Raw genomic sequence first — 24,025 nt, forward strand, 5'->3', positions numbered from 1 at the left:
TAGGTCGCTTCATGCCACTGGATCTCAGTCTCCTTAAATGAAAAATGAGGCTGATAATAGTTCTTCTGACCTACAATGACTATCAATACTGAATCAACTAATATATGTAGAGCACTTTGAATATTAAAAACTATGTAAGTATTAGCTGTTCTTACTTTCCATATTCTAGTATAATTACCTGTACACATATGCACAGGTAAAAAGCATGCTTTTAAAAAACAGATATTTGTGTTACCATTGTCTAACACAATGCTAGAATGTAAGAGCATTGATAGGTATTTCATCAACATATTAACAGATCATGTTACTTCAAGCCGCTATTCTGTTATTATGGTATATCTGAAATTACAAAAGCTAGAAACTGCCAACATCCCTACCTTGGCTCTCTCTCTTACCACTATGATTTGGGGAGAGTTACATAACTTCTCTGTACCTCAATTTTTTCATCATTAAAGAATAATTATATTTCCTATCAAACACAGTTGGTTGAAGATTACATAAATTATTGTGTAGCACAGTACTTGTACATAGTGCTCCATAAGTATCAGACGTAATAATAGTAATGGTATTACTATTAACACAATTATGATTCAAATATGTTAAATTTTAATAAATACATTATTAATAATTAGTAATAATATTATTTGCCTTTGTTCACTTTAATTCCAATGTTTCCTCCTGCATCTCGCTTAGCAGAAAAACTTTTCACCCTTTAGGTACTAAATTACTGTTATTTCTCTTCTTTTCTCTGAGGCAAATTAATTACTTTTGGTCTTCCAAAAAACCTTTATCTAACTTTAAAACATTCAGTTGTCACATTCATCAGTTGCAGGTTTTTATGTCTTCTTTTCCACTACAATGAATAAACCTGAGGGATGGGCTAGTCTTTGTATTCTAATTGCCTGCTGCCTTATCTAGAATAATGTGATACTTAATTATTTTTTTCTTTTATTAGTTAATAAAGTGCCTTACATTTGGGGTCTTTTAACTTTTTTTAACAGAACTATTGAAATAGTTTTGTACACATCTTCTCTTGTTAATCAATAGTTAGAGTTTAACTGAGGCAGATGGCTCAGATCCACACTTAATCTTTGCTGGATGTTTACAATAGTTCTTGAAATACTTCTGCACACTCCATAAAGCTCTTTATAACCATACAATAGGAAATTATTTTTCATTAGAGATATAGAGATACTTAGAGAGATACCTTACCATATTTAAGGGATCAAAATTTACATTAGTATCTACATAGAAAGTTCTCTGGCTTTTTTCATATTCACTAAGGAAATCATATCAGCAAATGTGTAAGTAATTATCTGCAAGCTTTATTATCAAGTACTCTTTGAGTTCTCTATCTACCTGCAGTAAAATAATGGCTATAAAACGATATTAAAATCTTGATGTTTATTTGTTGTATACATGACAGTTTCTTTTAATAAATCCCATCAACTGTATGGACTACCTGGAAAATAAGTGATTAAAAAATTCTAAACAATAAAATCTAGAAATATCATTTATAAAATGTAAACACTCTTACCCATAATGGCTTCATGGTACCTGCCAAAGCCATAATGTTACCTCTGAGTCGCAAAACATAAGATACTTTTTGAAATATTTTTATGATTAGCTCCAGGGTCTAAGATCCATGACCCCATTTTACTGTGTTATTTTGGGCATTATTACATTTAACATAGTGGAATCCACGTTGTCAAGACTGAAAGTCTTCATTTTTCCCTCAGGTATATAGTTCTTTCCCATATACTTATCTCAAGAAATTCAAAGTGTCAATCAGTAGAGTACCAGCCTACAGAACATCACATGGTCATAATTACTCTTGCAATATTGTGAATAAAACACATTCTTGTTCACAAAATCACTCAAGATCTTGTTAATGTAACTTAATGCATTGATTATTATTTCTTTAGTCCCTGGATCAAAGATTAAGCTAGAGTTATCTCTGTATCTGTACCTAACTGTGTTTTGAATAGGTGTGGAAATTCACTGAGAAGTGAAATGGAAATATGTATCACTTTAAACTTTTGTTGTTTGCTCTTACCCTCCTATGCTCTAGCTCTGGAACTTTTTCTTTTTGTCCCTCATGAGTTCCTTTAATTTTTTAAGGTTGTTCTCTCATTGCAAAACAATGCTAACCTAATTACACCTCAGTTTTTTTAACATTAATACTCTGTTGCTATCAGAGAAAAATCAATGAATCTAAAGATATAGAACTTCTCAGACTAATGGTCTGGCAACTATTTCAACAACAACAACAAAAAAAAACTGAACAAAACAACCACAAGCTGTATCAAACACCAACATAAAATCACTGCACACTAAAATCATTGCATACTGCTGTACCATGCAGAATTACAACTATTACAACCTATTTATTTTATTACCATTTGTTGCAAATGTTTATATCTTTATGATTGCTAAAATTCTTCCATCACTTTAAAATTGTCCACAGTTTATACACTACCTCAATCCCAAAATGACTTTTGACAGCTACTAGTTCTCTTCACTAATCTCTCCAGCCACACACATTCATCTTAATATTTTAAGATAAATTGCTACAATCCTCTTGATATTTTTTCTTGGGGGAAACTCTGCTTTTAAAGTTAGTCTTCACACAAAAATAAGGCTGGGAATGATAATACTACACAACCGCAAAATGACAGTTCTGCAGTTCTGCTGCATCCATACTTAAAGCAGATTCTATCCACTACCACACAGGAAAATGCCATTGGATGATCAATTTTTGCATCATATTATCCAAGAAGAACATAGGTTTGCTGTAACTAAGGCATTGCAGAATGAATGGCACATCATTGCACTTTTCAGCATCTCAGAGTAAAAACCATTTCCTATGGTCTCCTACTGGAGGATTAAAGTTTTATGGGGTAAAAATGGTGTTAGAAGAAAAATGAAATCTTCTTAAACAAGAATTATAAACACCTTCCAGGAATAATACTAAAGTTTTTCCCACTCTGTCAGATATCAACATTTTGACAGCATAGAAAAAAAGCATTAAACATTTTCCACCCCATCAAATTTTGACATTTTTTATAAAAGACACATTCACTAGACACACCAGTTTTGCCTATGGAAAGACACAATGCATATACTAAGGGAAGATTTAGTCAGAAAGAACAAAAATAAGAGAAACAGGTGACACTTGATGTCATTACAGTGATACAGAGTACAAAGAGTACATAGAATATGACAAGTTAGAGATTGTGGCAATTTTATGTGAGGACCTTAAGAGAGAGATATATTGTATAATTAATTTTCAATCATCCATGGTAATGTGAAAAGGTGAAATCAGGAAAAAGGACTACAAAAACTAAATCCTTGCCTTACTTCTATAGAATTTTAATTGTATCAATCATTTAATCCAGAACAAAAAGAAAGAAAAGAGAAAAAAAAAACAGTTTGGAGGTTTTTTTCATTTTTCTGTTTCTTCTAATTATAAAACAAAAGTGGTAGAAAGAGTATGGATAATAATAATAAGCCTTTAAGCTATCAAGTATTATGTTTCTTCCCTCACCTCCTCCATTTTGAGCCAACAAAATTTATAATATCAAAATAATTTTTTCAAACAATGGTAATATCCAATCTTTATTCATTAGGTAACTCTCTCAAAAACTAACACTGAATATTTCTGACTAAAACTTTAAGAGTTTCTCATTGTTTGTGAGTTTTTATGCCCAGAAGAATTATTTGAAAGTAAACAATTTTCTAATGCAGAAATATTAACAGTGCCTAAAACTATTTTCAGATCTCCATAAGGAGACTAAATTAAAACTGTCATTTTAGGCTCCAAATGAGTCATCATAATAGTTTGTTACCGGCAAAGTATATTTTATTCAACCTCTTCAATGCAGAAACAGAATATGAGAATATAAATATTAAAGTAAATATATCTAAATTTTAATTTTAAGTAAATATCTAACTGATGCATTTTTCTTGTACACAGTCTGACTCATATGCCCCTATATTGTTTTAATACAATATGGCATGTTTTATCATAAATTAATATTTCTGTCCTCCATATAAAATGTTCCTAGACATATTTTGTATTCACCAAGGCTCACATATTTCACATCCATTAGCTTTGAATTACAATGGAAACATTCAAGTAAATTATTCAAACTTAAAGAACCAGTTAGATTTGTAGAGAGTATTGAAAATGAGGGTAATAAGTGAAATTTCATTTAGAAGAGGTTAAAAACTTTGGTTGCAAAGAAACAAATACTATTAGCTTTATTTGTAAAGAGGGGAAAAAATCTATTCAGCTTTATGCATTTTAAGATAGATTCCATAAATGGATTAATTTAAAAATGAAGGATAATCTTTAAGAGTAGAGAATGAATTATTTGAAATCAGGAAGGAAACACAGTGAAAAGGTACTTAAGAGATCCCAAGGGACAGTGAGTTTAGATTAGTCATGGGGGAAAACTTTCTAAATAAACTCCTGAGAAAAAGTATAGACACTGTTCTTTAGGAGCCCTTAAAATAGAATGTTGATTTAATTTGCACAATTGAGATTACTCACAGCTTAGAGATTTGAATAAAAGCTTACTTGATCTAGTGGAGTTGTCGAGTTTGTGTGTGGGTATAACAGGAAGCATGTTAGATACTTCCTAGAAGGGATCTTTATCCTTCCCTCTGCACGTGGGAATAATAACCAATGGTTCTGTGCCATGCAACAACCTCCATGACTATTCGTTGTCTTCCCTACCTTCCTGTGCAGATAAGGATATGAACATGAATATTTGTTGTCTTCTAAAAACATGTACTTTCCTGAAATTGCCTCATTTAAGTTTATGTACAGCCTCAACACGGTATGTGCATGTTATATATGCACACACATATGTATGTGGAAAGGCTCTACCAGGAAGCAAAGATTTGTCAGAGCTGAAAACAAAGCATATGCTCTATGAAGAATGGACCCCCCTCCCATTACACATGTATCCATAGATAGATTGCCTTATGTTATGAGTAATATCATCATCAATAGCAACACAAGAGGTCAGGTCCCATTCATGGTTTCTAAAAGAAAATCAGTAAGAGGTTTTAAGATGGAGAAGGATAATTATAGAAATGGATTAAACTCATTCCACATGATTTTTACTTTGTGCTTAGGTTTCCCTAACAGGAATTATCATCATGCTCAGACAAAAGAATTACATTGCCCATTAATTTTTGATTAAAAGCATGTACTGCCTATGACAATAAAATTTGGAAGTTTTCCAAGAGGTCTATTGGCAAGGTGGGCCAAAATTCTTATTATGTGCATATCTTTGACTTCATAATTCTATTTTTAGGAATTCATCCTAATGAAATTACCTGAGGTTCATCCAAGTAATAAAATATGTTGGTCATATTATTCATTGCATAAAAATAATTAGGAAAACATAAATGTTCAATAATAATGGATACTACAGGTCATGTCATAAGCATCCAATAAAATATTATGCAACCTTGGAAATTATTTTCTAAGTCATAAAACACTTCAAACTTGAGAGAATTATATTCATGATCATAATTAAATGTTAACATGACAAAAATACATTTAAAAACTGCATTTAAGTTTTCCTTATTATATCTTTTTCCACCTATACAAATAACTTACATTTAGAATCATTCCACTCTTTTCTAGTCCTGTTATCATTGGGAATCAACTCCAAATCTTCACAGAAATTTGTGACTAAGAGATTTTGGGGCATTCCCATAACATAACTTTGACTTCTTCTGTTCCAACAAGTACCTTTTCACAAATAAGTACACACAATCATAACTGACTTAGAGAAACTTTGTAAGGAATTCTTAGGTCCAATGTCTTGTGGGACTCCTGGCAGGGGGGATAAAAAGCCTTAATGAAAATGACCTGTCATCCAGTTTCTTTTTTAATAATATATAAATCCAAGAGTTTCAACATTTCTAGGTCAATGATCAAACCAAGAAATAAAAGTACATCTCATATATTTGTCAATATCTGCATATTTCTGGAAGAATACTGTAGAGGCACTAAAAGTAGCTCTTTGCAGGTAGAGATACAGATTGTTGTATTTGCTCTTTTAAAAATAAATTTATCTTGTTCAACTATGGATTAAGAAGTGTTTCCTTAGTTCTTCTCATTATTACTGATACAGACTATCATTTTAAAAACAAACTGTTCAAATATTAAAGAATAAGAAATCAGCAAAGAAAATCTTAAATTATGAAAAGCGAAACTTACAAAATAAGACTATTACAAACAACAGACAGAAAATTAAGAATCTGGAAAAAGGGAGGCCCTGGGAGATCCTGATGAAAGGATGATATAATGAAATTCTCTGAGTAACAAAAGGGAAGAAACAGAAATAAAGAAAAACAAGATGACAACTACTGTTAAATAGGATTTCCCATGCCTTTGGAGAAGTCAGTCTTTGAGCTTAAAGAGGTAGCAACCACTTACTGGCATAAGCATTTCAAAAGGTAGAAATAAAATATCTTAACATTGAGAGGAGTAGATGAAAAGTCAGTGGGAACAAGACTCAGAATATTTTTCTAGCTGATGAGTACTTTGAGTAGGAACTAAAGAAAGAGAAGGATGAGGTACACTGACCACTGAAGCCATCTCACAGAGAGTCTAAAGACAGATGGTGAGCTCTACATGATGACCAGAACAAACTGCAAGTATATGACCCAAACAGGAAAAGCAGTGAAGTTCAAGCTAAACATGCTGTCCGCAAGGAAAGGATGGAATCTTCTTGGCTACAGAGGAGAGTAAGGGACACAGAATTATAACTATTGATATTTAGGCAGTCTAGCAATGTTTGTTCGGCATTGCCTGTTTCCTTGAGCCACTTAAAACTTTTAAATTACTGAAAATTGACTTGATGCATTTAAAAGAAATGCACTTCATTGCTAGACAATTCAGTAACCTTAAAAATTATGAAAAACCATCATGTAACCTATTTTAGATATTTTAGATTCCATGTTTCACCATTTCAACCACAATCTGTAAAATCTTTATGATATCTTTTGAGCCTTTGTCCTTTCAACACACCTGCCTGGCAAGACCACAGAGCTGGACAAATCCAATTAGCAGCCTTCTCTAAGCTTGCACCTGGGTAGTTAGCCCGGCTGCCAGTATAAATTTAGGGTTCAGCATCAACCAGAGTTTCAAACTTTCTGGCAACTGTTATTTTGTTCCTTGTAAGGTACTTCTATCATTCTTCAAAATGACTTTCAAACTTCTACTTTCTTAAACCCTTCAACCTCTTTTCCAGTCAGAGGATGGCTTTACCTCCACTTTGGAAAGAAACCAGCCAGAATAAGGGAGGAAAACTCACAACAACATCCCATGTGCATATTTTCAAAACACACTACCTCATCCTATCCTCTTTTATCCTCTTGCCATGCGTACATAGGGCTGTCCCCCCATCTCCTGATTGGCCTTCCTCAGAATTTATTCATATTTAATTTTCTGAATTCATGAAAAGCACAATATATATCTTTTCCTCAAGCCCACACCACTCGATTTGTTTTTACTATCAAATGCACTTTTTAAAAAAAGCCTTTTCCATTCATATGCTTCCCCTGCACTCTTTCAGAAACAAATTATAACACATAGAGACTGGATCATTACCATTCAACTGAAATCTCTCCTGTTACAATGTCCCTGACTGGAAGGTACACTTTTCTCTTTGCCTTTCTTTTAATTTCGTTACATCTGAACAGCCTTTGGCATGCTGATCAGTTCTTTCTCAACTGATTTTCTTTGAGTCCTGTGGAGTCCTCTGTCCTGGTTTTCTTCTGCTTCACACATTCTGTTTCTTTTGTTGACTTGTCCACCAATCTGTTTTTTCTTGAATTTTCTTAAGGCTCTTTCTGATGTCCTCTTATGCATGGCAGTCAACACTCTATGGCACATTTATTAATGCAAATATTTCAAGCTCTCCTTTGAATTCCAATTCCAAATAGCTATCTAATTATCATCCAGGTGGACTTCTTTGAGGCAAATTCAATTACCAAAGAGAAGTCCATATTCTCTACACTTCAAACCTATTTTCTATCCAGCTCTGGCTCCTGTCTGAATCCACAACACTAAAGTCCCATCAACTGTTTAATCCAAAGACCTGAAAATCATTCACCTCATCTGTTTACTCCTGAAATCCCATGAATCCTTATACCTTGGTGCTGCCATTTTTTAAATCTCTCTCCAACTATCAATGTATATCCTTTCCTATTACCATCACCACCTACCCCATGCCATCTTTCCCTCTTCTCTGTACTCCTGCAACAATAATATACTTCTCCCAAACACACCAGATTTTGAAATTCTCAAGCCTAATTTTAAGATCTCTTAATTTCTTAAAGATAAAGATTATGTCCTTAAGAAATACAAATCCTCTGGAATCAAGCCTCAGCCTTCTTGGTGGCATACACTGTGGTTTGGGTAATCCACAACCATTTCTAACAGTTTCTCCATGTTGCAAAAGCTACTCGCTTTACCAGCTTCCCTGGCAGGTGGGAAGCCTTTCAACATGAACATTTTTCTACACATATAGATATATGTATATTTAAGGTGAAACTAAAATTAGTTATGTAACATACGCTGTTTGTACGATTGGGTTCTTAAAATAGGAGTTAGGTATTTAAGGAACAGTATGATTGTTTTACTTTTCCTGATTAAAGGACACTATCAGTCTTCTTCTTGTCTTGAGTGTGGAAAAGATGGTTGGGGTTACATCATGGGACCGTGAGGCATTAAGAGGAGGGCAAAAGGCAAGGCCTTTTAAGAATGGCAGGACCATAAAGACCGAAATAGCCTGGGTAATTCTTGCCATATTTGAGCAGATAAACTGAGAGAATAATTTCACTTTATGTGAGAAAAAATGAGCCTCTTTTTATCAGAAAATGTTAAAGTTACTTGCTATAAATGTATTCCCAGCAATATATCATCAGAGCTCACAACACTTTCTCCTGCCTTTCAGTTTCATGGTACTTTATTAAAATCTATATATTTTTTTTATTTTTTCAACTCTAGGAGCACTTGGGGGACTCAGTGGTTGAGCATCTGTCTTTGGCTCAGGTCATGATCCTGGGGTCCTGGGATTGAGTTCCCATATCGGGCTCCCTGCAGGGAATCTGCTTCTCCCTCTGCCTATGTCTCTGCCTGCCCCCCCACCCCCGTGTCTTTCATGAATAAATAAATAAAATCTTTAATTTTTTTCTTTCAATTCTAAAACTTTGTATTACCTAACAGCCCTCATATATGAACTTACTCCTGACAGGGACACTCTCCTGGTCTTCTTGCTCATACTGTTAGTAACTCTTTATCCATTTAAACAAATTACTACAGAAAGACATTCCATGACTCTAGAATGAGGACAGGCTCACCTGAAATGCACTCTTTGTGAACTTCATACTTTCTACATGGTTGTCACACTTATTACCCTTACCCTTGTATCTAGACTATGTAATCTCTGATTGCAGAAACTAAGTTTCTCCCTATTCTACATTTGGCACTTAGCATCTAGCAGAATATCTAGTATCCTACACACCTCAGCATTTGCCGGTAAAATGCATTACTTAATTTAGCGTTTTGCCAATTAATGTTATGAGATTACAATCTTACTGTTCCTTCAAAACCTAACGCCATCTCAAATATTTTCAAGTAATTTTTTTTCTCACCTTTTTGTATTATCACCTTTATTTCAAATACTGGAATATCATCCCAAACTATCCATTCTGTTTTACTGATCTTTCTGTCTAGTCTTATGCTAGTACCACTCTTTCAATTATAGCTTCAGAATAATTTTTTTCTTTAGTGTTTTCTAACTGAAGTAGACTTTGATAGAGGTAAAAGCACAGATTAAACAAATACCCTTTGGCCTGTGATCCCTAGCCACTTTGGCCTTCGCAGACCCTCAATAGTCTTCTCAACTGAGAGAGACCTCACAGCTGTATTTGGATTCCCACTCATCTCAATGTGGCCTAGACATTCCTTCCAGGACAGTAGCTGAAGGAACAGTAGAATTCACTTTATTTCCTTGTCTCGGGAATCACTGTTCTTCACTACCTGATACTGTCTGAAACCTGTTATTTTATATTTATTCAGTTGTTTTGGAAAAGAGGATAAATCCAGTTCCTATTGCTTCATATTGCCCCAAAAGAGGGGTCATATTTAACATGATTTATGTCTACCGCTTGCTATTTAATTTCAAATGTCTCATTTGCTTTGTATTTCCTCTTCGAGTCACATAGAGATAGTAAGTGTCCCTGAACCTAGATTGGGCAGTTGACCTATTAAGTGAAAGAACAAAACACTACCAGCTATGTGTTGGGTGGGTGTCCCGTAAGACTGCAATACTCTTGCTTATTATAGAAAAGCACAGAATATTAAAGCCTATTACTTTTTCTTATGGCATAAATCAAGGTAAACAAGATTTTCAAGTTCAGAACAAGAGGCTCATGAGCAAGACCAAGAAGAAAATAGCATGGTGATTCATAGCTTTATTAAAGAACAAGTTTTCTCTTGTGGTACAAAATTTGAAACCAATTGGTAAGAAACAGATCTTTATGTATAACGTCCAGATTTACTTGCAACCTCCAGTTAGTGGGCTAATAATCAAACTGTGGGCCCAAGGCCATTTGAATAGAGTTCCAGAGTAGTTAAAAATCTCAGTGTAATCTGAGATAACCCCACATATCAACTCTTGTTGTCCCATTCTCTTGGAATAATGTATCCCTTTGTAAAGTTAAATCAAATCTAATGCATCCACTAGGGCCTGAGTTAACATTATAGACTATATATAAGCTTGAAAATGCTGGACTCTACAAGGCATAGATGCCCAATTATGCTAGGGAAACTTCTGGAAACTTAGATTGGGGCATGTGCAGCCTTAAATAATGTATTTTTAAAAAGAAAAAAAAACAATACAAGTGCATAATTCCACAAGATTTATAGTTTTTATTTATTTATTTATTTATTTTTTTTTTTTATTTTTTTTTTTTTTAAACTTTTAACGTTTTGTATAGACATCTAGTATTTTGTTTTTTGGGGTTTTTTGTTTGTTTTTAGATTTTATTTCTTTATTCATGAGAGACACAGAGAGAGAGAGAGAGGCAGAGACGCAGGCAGAGGGAGAAGCAGACTCCATGGAGGGAGCCTGACGTGGGAATCGATCCTGGAACTCCAGGATCAAGCCCTGGGCCAAAGGCAGGCACTAAGCTGCTGAGCCACCCAGGGATCCCTTATAGTTTTTATTTAATATTGAATTATCAGAAATGAAAATGGGGCTGCCTGGATGGCTCAGTTTGTTAAGCATTTGCCTTTGGCTCAGGTCATGATCTCCAGATCCTGGGATCGAGATCCACACTGGGCTCCCTGCTCAATGGAGAGTCTGCTTCTCCCTCTGCCCCTCCCCTTGCTTGCCCTCTCTCATATTCTCTTTTTCTGCCAAATAAAATCTTAAAAAAAAAAAAAATCATAAGCAGGGGCACTTGAGTGTCTCAGGGTCCTGGGATCAAGTTCCGCACTGGGCTCCCAAAAGGGAACCTGCTTCTTTGCCTATGTCTCTGCCTCTCTCTGTATGTTTCTCAAGAATAAATAAATAAAATCATTTCTAAAAATCACAAGCAACTGACACAAGTTTTAAGGGAGTTAAACTTTAAAAAAAAAATGATCCTGGTAAATAAGCTACAACTCTTAAAATAAAGCCTTTAAGTATTCAACCCCTAAGGAGAAGCTTTTTGACCTTAAGGCTCTTGTTTTATAACATGGGAAACAAAGGCAAAATAAAAAACATTTCATTTCCTTACTACTTAGAGCTCCATTGACAAGTCCTTGAAACAGGCAGAGTGACCTTCCTCTGGGATCTCAGTTGCCTGGATGTTGACACTTTGCTCAGGGCAAAAGGCAATCTTAAACTGACCCCCCAGGATCTTGTGAGTCTACTGTAACATATATAGAAATTCTTTTGGAAACTTCCTCTCTTTACTCCCCAAGATTGATGTTGGCAATTATCCTCCAAGCACATAGCCCACCAATATACATCTGCCGGGTCTCATGACTGAGGTTTTACTAAACAGTAATAAGTGACCTTTTCCTAACAATAGCTAGCTCCCTCAGGGTCCTGGAAACCTGGTTTCCAAAATACCTTGGAAGCTTGTGCTATCCCTAACCCCCCTCCCAGCTTTAAGGTATACAATCCACCACTGTTCATGACCATAGTGCAGCTTTCTGCCCGCGTGCTTTAATAAAACACCTTTTTGCACCAAAGACTTCTCAAGAATTCTTCCTTGAACATTTGCTCCAAATCCCAACATTTCCACATCGTTTTAGTTTATCATCCCTCCCTTAATCTTTTTTTTTTTTTTTTTTTTTGCAGTTTTCTATGATATAATCCAGTATCAGCAAGTACATTCACCCATTTCCCTTTAAATAAGTTAGACATGGGTTTCGGTCCTATCTAAAAGACTTCATATTTTCCATTTTGAATATTTGTGTTTCTTGATTAAATATACATTAGCTACAATTATCTATTAGATTTGCTTAAGATGGCTTTGAAACTTATCAGTTCCAACTTTTTTCATGTTCTCCTGTACTGTAACATTTTCTTCATATTTGTATTTTCTTGTTCTTTCTCTAACTACTATAGTTGAATGTAGTTTTTCTTTAAATAACTAAAACACACAGACTGATTTTACTTCCAGGTGTAGCTTTTATTATTCAATTTTGATATCATTTCCCCCCCAAAGTATCTTTCATTGCATATTTGATCCTTTAATGTTTCAGAAAAACATTTTCTAAGCTTTTTTTTTTTTTTTGCATATTTTTAATATGTTGGCAAAATGTGGATTTTATGCATTCTTTTTTTAGGGGATATTTTAATCTAAGACATGAGCATGTTCCACGTAATAGAATTCTTTTCAAGAATCAAGCTTTAAGTTATGGGGTTTACTAGAAATAGTAATTATCTTCTATTAATTATGTTCTTTATGGTTTCTATTTCCCTTTTGTATCCTTGTCTACTGAAGATTTCATAGAGTACTTGTCTAGTACTGTTGTACTGATATTTCCCCAGGGATTTATTTCCTGCAAGTTCAGCATGAATTTTCTATCAGTGTCTTTCACGTAAGTGACACACTGTTGCAAAAGTAACCTCCTTTGGCCCAGATACCTCTGAGGCCAGGTGTTAAAGTTTATATTCTGACATTATAATTTGGTATCATGTAATTTTATTTTACATTCTCTATATATTGTGCTTTATATTTTTGAATGGGAAATTTTTCCCTTTTCCATGGATGGAATTTATCCAGACTTCCATGGTTTTGATTTCTTATGTTTGCCCCATCATTTTTAGTTCCTCTTCTCCTTTTTCCTAAGAGTTCACAATTTTTTTCATACATTACTTAACACTCAAAAATTACTTTAAAAACTATTCAGATTTGATAATTGATCTTTTCTTTCTAGTTTTATAATACTTCTTTTATGTTTTAAGTAAAGTCATAGGTTGCTTTTTAACTTCCTTATCTTCTACTCACACTCGACTGAAAAGACATGTTTCTAGGCTTTGTTTTTGGCCAGCAACTATACAGAGACTTTTTTCCTCCCTATTAACCTATTCCTATAATAGCTTCATGATCAACATCTGAGAAGAGGAATCTACATGGATATATATATTCCCGAATCAAATTTTTGGTGTCCAACAATGACAGATGCAGATTTTATGGAACCTGAAGCTTATACAATTTTATTGGTTGTCTTCTAGGCCAAGAATATGAAGTTGCAAATATAAGATTAGTCTAAAATTGATACAGTGCTTATAATGAGTAAAGAAATCAAAATAAGTTATGGGCACCTTAGAAATAGGAATATCCCTTTAACTTACCAGACATTTTCCACAGAAATGCCTTCTAAGTTGCTAACCCTTCTCTCTCCCACTCTGTCACCACCTCCACTCCTATTAGGACACTTTCCTGGCTACTCAGCATATGTAATCCACAGAGGAGAAGCATGGAAATTCGTTTAAAATGCCAAACTATAGGCCACAGCCCAGACCTAGGAATCAGAATCTGCATTTTGACAAAATTCCCAGGTGGTTCATGTACACATTCAAGGCTGAGAAATGCTGCGTAACTCAGCCAACTCACAGCACCCAAATGGCCTCTGCAAGTGACAGGCCTGAAACCTAAGGAAGCAGACGGTTATGGAAATCAGCTTTGCAGTAAAGATCGCTTCAGCTCACTCCAGTTGCTTGGTTTTCTTGCCAAGAGGGGAGTTTATTTCTAAACAAGGCAGGACAGTGGTTGGTCTGCATAGGCTTTATGCAGTGCAAGAAAGTCTACCTACTTTGCCTACATTTCACTGAGGGCCTTTCCAGACTCTGTCCTAACAACTGCTTATTTCACATTCCAGGACACAAAGATAATGACAAACAAAACTGAGTTTTCTCAGCAGTAGAGTCCCTCTAGGCAGTTAGAGGAGTTCATTAGATGGATGATTTGATAAACCTGCTCTGAATTAGGCCTGTAGGGCCTGTAAGTCCTCAAATAGCTCCAGTTAGAGAAAAGTGAAGGATATTATCTTGTGGGGAATACTGGGGAAGTAAAGAGGAGGGACTTGGTGGCTACTAAGTACAAGAGGAGCGTGGAGGGAAATACAAATCTCAAGATGTTTTACCTGGTTGTTCACTTTTTAGTGTGTTGCATAAATCTTCTTTTCAGTGCCCCATGAATCTTCCGTAAAATCTACTTTGTACCCCCAACCCCAGGAGAAAAAGTGCCCAGCCCTGCTATGAAATTGCCACAAAAACAAAATCAAAAACACAAACAAAACAGGCTATGCATTGCAGGGCAGCTGCCTATGGGCTACTCCGTGCTCGGTGGCCCCTCCCCTGCCCACCCCCTCCCGGCCTTTGTTAGAGGACTGAGTACTCTGTACCTGGATGCACAGAGTCCTACTGAGGAGGGTGGGGAGCCGGGAGCTCTCACCCTGTCAAAAGGCACTCTGCTCTGTGGGAGGAACTAGCGCTCAGAGATTTTGTAGTGTTTCAGCCACAGAAGCCTCATCTTTTTTTTTTTTTTTTTTTTTTTTTTTATCTTATTTGTCCTTGATTTACTATTTGAGAGATTTAAACTTTGTAGATTGTACAAATAGTCTGGCAAAGCTGGGATATATGCTATTTGTGTTCTCATTAAGGTTTTGTTGTTTTTTTTATATATAAATTTATTTTTTATTGGTGTTCAATTTGCCAACATATAGAATAACACCCAGTGCTCATCTCATCAAGTGCCCCCCTCAGTGCCCATCACCCAGTCGCCCCCACCCCCCGCCCACCTCCCCTTCCACCACCCCTAGTTTGTTTCCCAGAGTTAGGAGTCTCTCATGTTCCGTCTCCCTTTCTGATATTTCCCACTCATCTTCGTTAAGGTTTTTTTTTTGTTTTTTTGTTTTTTAATCTCAGATGCCTTTATGGTTATATTAATGAATGATTCAGGAAGGATAATCAGGTACTACTTGCTTAAACATTTTTTCATTAAACTCTTTCAATTAATTCTATGGTAGAAAAACTTCCTGGTATTCAAGAATTTTCTAGAACTTTTGTAATAAGGAATGTCAATGTATAATATTTTCTGAAACTATGTAGGGAAATTTCATGTACTAATGTCAGTTCTTATTGAAAAAAAAAAAGGTTTTAAGCAAAGATTTTAGGGAAGCCTAGATGACTCAGTTAAACGTGGGACTCTCTTGGTTTCAGCTCAGATCAGCTCATGGTGGAGGGATAGAGCCCCACATTGGGACCTGTGCTCATCACGGAGTCTGCTTGGGAGTCTCTATTCCTCTGACCCTCTCCTGTGTGCTCTCTCTCAAATCTTTTTTAAAATAAAATAGAAAAAGAGTTTACTTTTGTCAGTTATATATTGGGTAATACTTGGCCTTTTATCATCTAAGAGTGTACTTTATTCACCTATTCTTTCAATGAGTTGGACTATTTTTTATCCCTTCCTTCTTGCCTCCTCCTTTCTCTTACTGTCCAAGCAAGCATTGCCATCCATTTTTCACTGGAAAGTTAGCAAACAGAATTGATAGCTATTCTCTAACTTCCTTACACTTTCAATGTGGCCCTCAAGAATGGATAGAAGATTCCTAATACAGAAAATCTTCTGTACAAAGTCATGTCTTCTTTGAGTGGTAGGAGAAGTTAACGTGAATTCACTAATTAGAAAAAAAAATCGTGGAAATACCTACTTTTGAAGTTGCTTCTCAGAGAGTGGATTACTTTAGCACAATTGCTAGGGGTGCTTTTCTCCAGGGCATGATAATCTAAATTAAGAGTAACTTTTAGGTACTGAATATATTTCAATGTATGTGAAGCTTTCTGTTATCTTTACTGTTATCAGATCAAAGTTATATTATATATTTTTATAAAAAGCATAATAGTTTAAGGTACTATTTTATATATACTTTTTTTAAAAAAATAAGATGTAAACAAATTTATATCTGTGTCAACACTGACGGGAAGAAAACTGCTCTTCAATTGTTATGTCCTTTCTCCATAGTCCATAGTAATTTAACAAAATTGCATTTTATAATCCAAACAAGAGTTCTGAATGAGGCCTTTTGAATGTTATTTGTATAATGTCTGGGTAGTATCTTTAAGATTATTTTCAGATGGCATATAACCATTGATTCTAAATAGCATAGCATGAGTCTTAGCAGGTTACAAAAAATGTCTATTTACATAAATAATATTTTGAATACTATGAAGAAATGTTTCCTTATTCTTTCAGAATAGATGTTTAGCTTTCCCTCAGGTCTTTTATTATTTTGTAAATTCTCTCATGGATAATTTTCAAGTATCTAAAAAATGAGAGAAAACTATAGTGAACCCTGATGTACTTACTACACATTTCCAATAAAACCCATTTTTCCAATTTTATGTTAATCTCTGTATCATTGTTGTGATTTGGCATTCTTTTACCTTTAGTTCTTAGTATTCTTAAAAATATGTTTAAGAATATAACCATGTTATCACACTTATCAAAATTATTATCCAAAACCAAGATGTATTAAAAATCTCTAAGATTATCTACAAATGTCTCCTTATAGTTGATTTGCTTAAATCAGGATTCAACAAGGTATACACACTGCATTTTGTTTGCCTGTTTTTAAATATCCTGTACTTACTTTTAAGTGCCTGTATTTACTTTACAAAAAAAAATTTTTTTTTACACTTTACTTTTTTAATGTCACTTTAAGAACTCAATTTGAAGACCATTTACATTCAAGAAGATCCCAAATTCTGGATTTGTCTGATTCCTCAACATACTGTTCAAACTGTCTCTTTATCTTCCCTTCACTCTGTCATTGGGGGAATAGTGAGGATGAGATTCATTTATTATTGTAACTAAAAATACTATACAGTGTTATGTACTTTCTATTTCATCACATTAAGAAGTAGGTGATATCTGGTCCACCCATGGATCAAATCAATGTATTTGGATGTTATTCATCTCCTCTCCCTATCTCTTTCATAGTGGCCTTCAAAAATACAATCATAGCAACCAGGACATTAAATTTTATTTTATCTTATGTGTATTTCACAAACTGTATGTTTCTTGAAGTCAAAAACAACATTACAATACTCCGTGTTTTGGATGCCTTGCCTTAAGATATTTTTGAGTAAGTAAGTGTAAGAATGAGCTAGTTAATGGAAAAACAAGTCAGCCTTCTTTTCCTGTTAATTGTTCTACATACCAAAGAAATAGGAAAAACAAATTAAGATGTATAAAATATAGAAAAACATTGAAATGTAGGAAATAGATATCCATTACCGAATCACTCCAGAATTAAGAACTGATACTCAAAACAGGTAATATATACACATAGGAACTAAAAGACAACATACATATGTATGTTTGTGTGTATGTATATATAAATATATGTGTGTGTATGTAAATATATGTATGTGTCAAAATCATAAATGCTAGTAAATTTAAATCAGCAACAAATTAGAATCAACAGTTACATTTATCCTAGCACTGAAAGTATAGTCCAGTATAAAAAAAAAATCTATTAATGTAGAATCAAACACCAAGTAGAAAATTACCAAACCATCTTTCATCAGATGTGGAAAAAAGACATTTAATAAAATTTAAATATCTACAGTTTATAAAATACCTTTAAAGTATAGTTTCTCTAATCAATGATGTTAGGAAAGCTCCATGCAAAAGAATGAAACTGAACTACTAACTGATAGCATACACAAAAGTCAACTCAAAATGGATTAAAGGCTTGAGCATAAGACCTGAAATCATCAAACTCCTAGAAGAAAACATATGGAGTAAGATACTAAACATCAGTCTTGAGAATGTTTTTCTTGTATTTGGAAACAAAAGGAAAAACAAACTAGTGGGGTTACCTCAAACTAAAAGCTTTTGTACAGCAGAGAAACCATCAAGAAAGTTAAAAGACGATCAGTGAAATGGGAGAAAGTATTTCCAAGTCACAGCTGGGTAAGAGGTTAATATACAAAATATATAAAGAACATGTACAACTCAATAGCAAATAAAGATCAACTCCCCTCCCCAAAAAAACTGATTAAAAATGGGCAATCTGAATAGATATTTTTCCCAAATAAGATATGTAAATGATCAGCAGGTACAGGAAAATCGCTTAACATCAATTACTAGGGAAATGTGAATCAAAACCACAGTGAGATATCACCTTGCACTTGTTAGAATGGACATTAATCAACAAGACAAAAAGTGACAAGTGCTGGCAAAGATATGAAGAAAAGGGACACACTTATACTGCTTGGAGGCATGTAAATTGGTGTATCTAACATAAAAAAAAAAAAAGAGTAGAGATTGTTCCAAAAAGCAATTAAAATTACCGTATGATTCAACAATTTCACTTCTATTTATATGAAAGAAACAAATACTGTATTACATTTTTGAAAGTTGCTATGAGAGTAGAATTTAAAAGTTCTCATCACAAGGAAAAAAATTATCTGTGGTGACAGATGTGAACTAGAAGTACTGTGTTGATCATTTCACAATATATACATAGATCAAATCATTAAGTTGTATGCCTGAAACTTATTACATGCCAATGTTATCAATAGACAAAAATATAGAAATCACATTTTGAAAAGCCTCAGCATGTGATCATTGAAATTCTTTGTCATAAAGGAATTGATAAATAGAAACTAGTTCTGGATTTTTCCTTATTATTTTGAGACTTTCCAATCTAATAGATCTAATGAATGCTGAGCACAGAGTGAAGCAGATGAATTTAACAAAACCTTGTAAGACTCATTTATCACCAAGGAGCCTTGAAGATATGTTCCAAAATAGTACATTTAGTAAGATCAATGGTAGGAGAAACTCCTTTGAAAACAAAGGTCAATATTGAACAGATTCGGAATTTTCACATTTTAACAAATAGTAACTCATAACATTGAGCCAAACATTCATGCTTTAATTTCTAAAATGTTTATTATATTTTCTAATTCATGACCCCCAAAAAAGTTTTATTTATGCTAAACCCTAATGCATAGACTATGATCTGGTCCTAATTCTGCCAATGTTATTTACTGTGGGTTCAAAATATGTTGAAACATATAAGATGTTTAACTTGTAGAGGGCATACACAAATTAAAACCACACTGGAGTTCCATTTCTCAACTAATTGATTGGCAAAAATCCCAAATTTGGCAATATACACTAGAGAATACTGACTAATGAAATTTTGAAACAAAATTGTGAATAAGTCGTTATGACTTGAATATAAGCAAAAAAAAAAAAATCCACCAGTTTTCTCAAAATTCATTATCTCTATCTTATTTCATCCCAACTCTTCTTTTTGCATTCCTAAATTTATCCACACCTTATGCCTAGGAACCCTTTTTCCCCTTGTAATGGAAATTTACCTAGCTTTTCTGATTTCTGTATCTCCCATGTTAAGACAAATCCTATTGTAAACAATAAATGTAAAGGTTAAGCTGCATCACTTCTCTTATCTACCAAATAATATGTCTGATCACTTTTACTACATGATTATTTCAGTAAACTCTGTCATTCAGGAATCTGATAAAGCAAACCTCTTTCACATCAATGTGATTTTTTATGTGGTTTTGCCATCTTTTACCCAGAATTTTGCCCAATGAAAAAATAGGCTGATTATTTCTCTTTCCCCTTTTGTTTTCTTGAAGGAATTAAATGTGGTTTACTCTTTAAGACTGGGATGATGGAGTTAGAATCTGGGTAATCCACAAACTGCATCATCATTTGCCTAACCTCTCACCCCTCAAAAGACGAGTATTACTGACATTAAGCCAGTATTTTGTTCTCACTAGGTACCTGATAAGAAGCCTCAAATCCCTCCATAACAGATCTATGGTTCCTAGGAGGCCTCATCAGCATCAGGAATGTTCCTTCTTGCATCTGCCTAACTTATCTTTAAGACTCCTGCTACAGAGAAGATTTTTCAAGGCACTCTAAGTGCCAGGACAGAAAAGACAGATACCTTAACATTTCCAGAGAAAGTTTTCAGTATCAGAAACAGAAGAGTAAGTCACTCTAGACATCATTTCAGAAAAATTATGCAAACTGCAGTTCTAATTACCTTTGAAGATCTAAATGGGAGCACAATTATGCTGTTGTGAGAATTAATAAAGGGAAAGCTCACTAAAGTGGACTTGGGATGACAGGAGGAGAGGCTGGAAGGGGGAATTGTACCACTCAATGTCAATTAACAGGAAGGAATCATCAATTACAAGCCCCAACAGGGGAAAGAAGTAGGTTGTCTCCTACAAAAAATTGACTACCTCTGCAACTCAGCCAATGAGGAACCATTATCACCCTGAACTCTTACTTTTTGCCAATGAATTCTCATTCAAAACAACCCCTCCAGGATGCCTGGGTGGCTCAGAGGTTGAGCATCTGCCTTTGGCTCAGGGCCTGATCCCAGGGTCTGGGATCAAGTCCCACATCAGGCTACTGCAGGGAGCCTATTTCTCCCTCTGCCTGTGTCTCTGTCTCGTTCTGTCTGTTTCTCATGAATAAACAAAAAAATCTTAAAAAAAAAAAAAAACCTCCTCAATATCCCCTTTCTCCATAAAGTTTGGTCCCTCTCCTTTGTTTATGAGATTTGCCTAAAGTTTTACCATAGTTTGCTTGCCCCGAATTATAGTTATCTGCTATTCCTAAATAAACAAACACCATTTATTTGCTGGTAAAAACAATTTGTAAGGTTAACACTATGTATAGTTTTTTATTATACAAGTTCCCTTTTTTTGTTACTGTTTTTATTTATTTGAGAGAGAGAGAGAGAGCACTGAGCAGTGGGGAGGCACAGAAGGAGAGGAAGAAACAGACTTCCCACTGAATAGGGAGCCCAACATCGGGCTAGATCCCAGGACCCCAAGATCATGACCCAAGCTGAAGGCAGATGTGTAACCAACTGAGCCACCCACGTGTCTCTACAAGTTCCCTTTTCTGATCTCACTTATATTTGGGTGTGAAATACACATACCTTCATATCCCTATTTTGCCTGATTTCTTCCCTGTGCCCTGCATGACTGAAAAAAATACCTTGAGTGATGATGTGAAAAGGATATAAATTCAAAGAAAAGACTGGATTGCACAGTGGGGGGCAGAAAAAAAAGTTGGCATGATATTAGAGACTGAATGTTTTTACATGGGCTGTGTTTCCTGACTTAGGTGGCCCAGATATTTTTACCACTATAAACTATAGAAATCAAAGAAGTTAGGCAATACCCTCTTATATCTTACATGTAGGCAGGACTCTAATAACTATACTTTTCTTCAGACCTACCTCTTCTTGGGGCTTTCATTACTGCCATCATATTGGTAGTAAAAGCATATAAAGATACACTCTCATTTCTATTTTTTAAAGATTTTATTTATTCATGAGAGACACAGAGAGAGAGAGAGAGAGGCAGAGACATAGGCAGAGAGAGGAGCAGGCTCCATGCAGGGACCCTGATGTGGGACTCGATCCCAGGTCTCCAGGATCACACCATGGGCCAAAGGCAGGCGCTCAACCGCTGAGCCACCCAGGCATCCGTCCCACACTCTCATTATTAGGGCATTATTCCTAATTCAATTATTGATATATATTGGGAAGTATATGTGGCAAGAAAATAGCTCAACTATGGCTAACGATAAAACCATTTGAAACTATTCTTTCCTACCCAACAGCTATATAGTGAGGCTAACACGTCTTAACCTCAGTTAACACAAGTAACTAGTAGAAAGTGAAAGGTAAAAACAGTAACATATGCCTTCAGAATATGTAGATAAAACAGATAAACCACAGACCCTGAAAAATTCGTCTTAACAAATTTTAGCAGCTAGTCTCTTCTATTTTGCCTTCTTCTGTCTTTTCCTGAATTGTTGTAGACTATTGATGAGGTTATGATGTATGATGATACTTTGTTAATTTCCAATTCTGTATAAACTTAAACAGAATGCCACCTTGGCAAAAAGGAAGCCTGAAATAGAAAAAAAGAAGAAAAAAAGATCACTCTTCCTTCACTCACCACTACTGCTTTATCTTCAGAGCTCAATTTGGTCAAAAATCTAAAGAGTCAGTCAATTATGCCTGTGATTAAAAAGACCAACCCAACAATACCTATCATGATTTGCTTTTCATAAAATAAAAGACATAACAAATCTCTATTCATTTATCTATCTCTAATCTCTTACTTGGATATTTCTATAAGTATCTAACTTTTAATATTATACTCTTGTATACTTTATATGATTTTTCTCCCTTATGCATGAAGAGTGCCAATAAAAGGAAAAATAGAAAGTTTAGAGTTCACTATTCATTTAGAAATTAAGATCATAAATTCCTCTAATAATTTGACTTCAAATTTTACTTGGGTTAAATTAATACTCAAATATAAAATATGGCTGGATATGCTTCAGTTTATAGAAAAGTTTTAGAAAGATAATATTTGTTTTCATGATTTCTCTTTTCTTTAACATCTTTATCCATAAATGATTTTCAGTCGGGTGCATGCAAAGGATTTGGCTAAATTTGGACTAAAGTTCTATTTCTGAGACCTCCCCTGTTAAAAAAAAAAAAAAAGCATAGCTAAAAATGAATAAAACAGTTTTGGTTTAGATTGCTTGGAAATCCTCCCCTCTGCTGCAATTACCGGATGAAATAGACGTTAAGCTCAGAGGAGTTCTTCACTCAGTCTCTTTTGCTTCTTGCCTCTGTGAGGGACTGTTTTTCTGATGCCATTATTGGCAGATCGCCACATTGCACCTGCTGATCCACCTGCCTCTCACTGGCGTGCGGTATTTAAAATGTTGCGCAATTAAAGTAAATGAGTTTAAAGGGCTGGATTTGCACTACACCTCCTGGGGAGCTGTTGTTCATCCTTAAAAGTGCCTGATGATGGTTTGGGAAGCACTGCTGCTGGCCTGGCCCTGGGGTGCTGAATTGCTTCCCTTTGAAGAACTCTGTGGTGAATCCCCACATAAGGATGCTAAATGGTGAGGAAGCATAAAGAGAGACATTTTGTACCCCAGGAATCTAGTCTTTATAGATTGAGACTAGGCAGCAAAAGAAAGACTGTAAACTAACTAGAACCACCTATTTCTTGATAGATAATTCTTCATCTTCACCAATTTTAATTTGTATTTATGAATTTAATTTTAATTATTTCCTGCAAAGCTGTGTACAGAATGTTATGTAGAGAATCTCAAAATACAAAAGTTATCTGTTTATTAGGATATCCTTTAATGTCTCATCATGTTTAGGGTGGCCATTAATTATTCTCTGGTACCTATCTTTCCATTAGGTATGATGTGAAGTCAATTAAACCAAGATGATTTAATTTAGTGCATTTTGTTCTTTCACACAAGTTGAAGCATATCTAGGGGCATTGGTTCATACCACAAAGCCATGTTTTTAAAGCAAGTTAAATTATTCACTGAAAATGCTTTTAGATATTGGCATATGGGAAATAAAAATGTTCTAGATCTT

The sequence above is a fragment of the Vulpes lagopus genome, chromosome 6, assembly GCF_018345385.1.
Source record: "Vulpes lagopus strain Blue_001 chromosome 6, ASM1834538v1, whole genome shotgun sequence".
Lineage (NCBI taxonomy): Eukaryota > Metazoa > Chordata > Mammalia > Carnivora > Canidae > Vulpes > Vulpes lagopus.